Here is a 4,399-nt window from a genome sequence, read left to right as displayed (position 1 = left end):
TGAGTCTCTTCATTTGAGGTAGGGATATCCTATTCCTTCTTATGAGTTTTGACATAGATTTTAGTCATTTTGTATAAATGGTGAAGTATGGTAATTTTGGGAAAGTTTGGGTTTGTTTAAAGTTATAAAAAGGGGAAAAATGCCCTAATTACGTTGAATAATTAATTTGAATAATTAATTTAGGGAAAATGAAATTGGGTTGGAAATCATGAAATTGGGAAATTATGGAATTGAATGGTGTAGTTGGATAAATAAATCACTCACCTATGAAAGCATTGAGATTTTATCTGTTTGATAACTTTATTATCTGTTTAGAAATAACTGCTTTGGGCTATCGGTAGAGGATAGTCTTGATTGTTGTAGACACTGTATGTTGATTAGGGAAAACTGAAACTAATCAAATATGTTATGTCATTGAATATGACGGTTGAATTGTCATGTTGAATATGTGCCTAGATTGATCATTGTACATGATAGAGCTTTTAAATACATTGCATTTGTATCTTGTTTGGGAGGAGATAGGGGATGTACTCCATGGTTTGAGAGGAGATAAGGAACGTACTATCAAACCCGTTTGGGAGGAGATAGGGGATGGACTCTATTGATAACTAAGTTGGCTGGAGTGTCTAGGGCGAAAGTCCCGAAATCCCAATGGCGTTTGCATAACGTAGATGAATTGAAGTATTGAATTGTTAATATGAGTTGTAGTCTCATTTGAAATTGAAGTGTTGAAGTATTATTAATGTGAGTTGTAGTCTCATATTAATTGATCGTGATACAAGTATTGTTAACATGAGTTGTAGCCTCATTATAAACTGTCTGGATGAATAGAGAACCATATCTATGAATTGGTTTGGATAATGAAACGGAAATAGATCGGTTGTGAAAGAAATGTACGTTTGTCTATATGAGTTAAACATTTATCAAATGCTAATGTTTTAGTTACTACTCATATTTGGTTTAGTATATCTCTGCTGGGCTTTGGCTCACCCTATATGGGACATCATTTTCAGGTTCAGGTGATATGCCACCTCCAAGGACGTAGCTTGGGAGGCTTAGAGGCTGAAAGATCTTTTTTTGTTGTTACCTTTTTGGTGTTACATGTAAATTCAAGCCAAGGGCTTAATGTGTTTTGAGTTAGTACTTTCTTTTTGTAACCAAGTGTTGACGTGAAAAGTTGTGAGCCTGTAGGGCATTTACTTTTGTTGTCAACATGTAATACTTTTGTACTTAATACTCTGATGAATGGAAATATGCTTTATTCTTTTGTGTTTATGGATGTCATGAACGCTGGGTTTATATGTATTTTTTTTTTAGGGCGTTACAAAATTTACCTGAAAATAGCCACAATTTTAAAATATTTACTTCAAAATATTACTTATTTATTTATTTATTTTTGGTACAACTAAAAAAATACACGTGTCTTAAAATTTTTAAATTTAACCATATAAATACATAGAATAAAACATTAATCTAATTAGTTATATCTAACGTGTCTTCAAAATTAGTTATGATAATGCAGTTTGGTTAGGATAGGATAGGTCGGACTGGTCCAGGTACTCCATGGGTCGATTGCCTTTCGTCTTCCTAGTTGTACCTATAACACGTCCAGTAGGAAGGTTCCGAAATGGGGGTGGTTCCTTCTTATGGACCATCTGGCGATCAAGTCAGATAATATTGAATAATAGTCTAGAGGGAGGGAGAGAGAGAGAGAGAGAGTTTCTTCTTACCAAAACGTTCCTCTGAAGCTTCCTTATATCACTTATTAATCATTTCGTTGTCCATTCATGTTGTCTCATTGGCCGAAAGCTTACAATCTACTTGCTATCGGCCATGGTGGTTTTCCCACGTCTTAGAGTAAGAGATCTTATTGCATTTAATGCTTTGACAGTCTTATTTAATGTTTGGCTCGTCGCCTTAATAACTCTCCAAAATCTTTATCTGCCACGTGGCTAACTCTTTACCTTACACATGTCTAGCTGGTGCTGGGACTTGACTACCAAGAGTTCTCTACTGGGCTTGGTGTTCGGCCTGTTCTGTTGGGCATCAGCCAAGTGACTATTTTGGTAACCCAAGACAACCGTGGGTTGGGCTGTCCTGGTCCATGCCCATCAGTATTCCCCCATTCCTGAGCATAACTTTAGTCCAATGAAGGGAATAATAAAGGTGAAAGTAATCTCCCAGGTCGCAGAAGAGGGGACCAACCAAACGAGTTAGTGCACGAGGAGATAAGAGGCTGGAGACGACTTACCCGGCGTATAAGGAGATGTGAACACCGAAGGTAGCCAACCAGCAAGATGGCTGAGCAAAGGCATCCGACCAGTGAAGTGGCCGACCGTCAAGATGGCCGACCGAGGGGGTCTGACTGGTGAGGTGTTCGACTATCAAGATGACCAATCGAGGGTGTCCGACTGGCGAGCTATCTGATCGAGTGACAACACCGACTGGCCGAGGGTGGCCGAGCAATAAACCAGACAACCCAAAAAGTGGAGGGGCGAAGGGTTAAATGTTTCAGCAGGGCGCGGGGCTCAAGAGCAGGAATGCATGTGAGAACGTGATGTGGATGTGATGTGGGAGTGGAAAAAGTGAGATAGTGGGTGGGGGAATTAATCCCAGCTGTCCACATGGAGCAAGCTAGACCGTTGATGGAGATTTTGAATTATTTTGAAGGTGAAAAGTCGCTATAGTGCGCGGAGTTGAATGGTTTCAAGCATAAACCCTTTTGGCTTTCCTCTTTTACGTCCATCCTTAGCAAAGTTGCAAACTGGAAAATATGAATTGTGACTACAACCCGTGGAAAGTAGGCAAACCTTGGGCCTTTGCATTTGTGCGTTTCACATATCTTATTGCAAAAAATCGACCCATTCTAGCCTTTACCTCTTTCATTTTGTGGGATTCTCCTATCTTTCACATTTTTGACTTCTTGGCTCCTGCGACTGAAGTAATCTCCAGAAATGTGAGAGAGATGGCCTGAGAGAAAACTCCCGCCCTGAGGACTGACGCACTGGGGGATGACGATGGGGTTGCCTATGTTGAGAAATACAAGGTGGAGAAAGGAACCGGAAGGCATCCTCGTTTGATACCGTCAACAATGATCTCTGTCGCGCAACCGATTAGCCAAGTGGCACATGATCATTGGCATACGATGGCTAACAAGCTGACGTTGACAGCTGAGGATCTAGAGAAAATTCGAAGACCGTATCAAACCCCCGAGAACGTGGAGTTGAGGGCTCTGATAGCAAGGGAAATGGTGTCAGATTCCAGACCCATAGATTTCACCCTCTACGAAGAGGCTTTGTTTGGAGGGTTGAGGTTGCCCCTCCTTTAACTGATTGTGGACACGTTAAATCGGCTGGAGGTGGTGCCGGGCCAGTTGGTGTTGAATGCGTGGAAAAATACTATTCGCCAGCGTGATCTCTTGGCCATAGGCAATCGGAGGACGACAAATGATGGTCGATGAGTTCTTCTCGTGTTACAATGCATCAGGCCAACAGAAGACCTGGGTATCGCTGCAAGTGGCGCTAGGCAGAGGATTGGTGGCTAGACTCCCCTCGTCATTGAAAGGGTGGAGGACGAAGTGGTTTTTCGTTTCAGAGAATGGTGAGGGAGGGGCGAGGACAATCTGGAAGATCGCCACCAGGTCAATAGAGCTGAAGTTAACTGTAGTAGAGGAGAGGGAAGTGAAGGAGGTGAAACAATGGCAAGAGAAATAGGGGCTTAAGTGGGATGATCTGGTTAAGCCCTCTGCCCTCTTTGCTGCCAATTTGGGCCCTAAACATGCATGGGGGACCCTACCCCAGAGGAGGTTGAGGCAAAGAGGAAGGCCCAAGAGACTGACGACCGTCGAGCGCTTGTTACGGGAAAAAAACTGAAGGAGCAGGAGCTGGGCCTAGCTTCCAAGCCATATATGCACATGGTTGTTCGCCAACGCCCCAAAGCCTTGGGGGAGTATGACCTAGAAACTGTTGTGCTATTGAAGGCACCAGTTGATCCGATCAAGGAGAGAAGCAGAGCTGATATAGAGTAAGCAAAAAAGAAGAAGATGAGCACTGCTAGGGGCAGGGTGGAGGGAAGAAAGGTAAAGAAGGCCAAAGAGAGCGTGCCTGAGCCAAGAGCTGAGCTAACATAAGAGGTGGAGATAGTGCAGACAAGGCCAGGAATGGTCATTGAGGGAGGTGAGGCTGACCTCTCCATTCTAGAGTTGGTGGACTTGGATTAGGCAGAGGAGCGGAAAACATAGGAGCAAATGATTGGCCTACCTCCAACAAAAGAAACAAAAGATGCAGAGCAAAGGGTGGAGAAGGAGCGCCTAGCCCCACTAGGGACAAGTAGAATTGGGGAGAGTTCTGCCTTCGAATTAGTGTAACGCCTTGAAATAATCCAACATAAATATAATACA

The sequence above is a fragment of the Camellia sinensis genome, chromosome 12, assembly GCF_055761805.1.
Source record: "Camellia sinensis isolate YWXY chromosome 12, ASM5576180v1, whole genome shotgun sequence".
Classification (NCBI taxonomy): Eukaryota; Viridiplantae; Streptophyta; class Magnoliopsida; order Ericales; family Theaceae; genus Camellia; species Camellia sinensis.
This window is presented reverse-complemented; position numbering follows the sequence as displayed.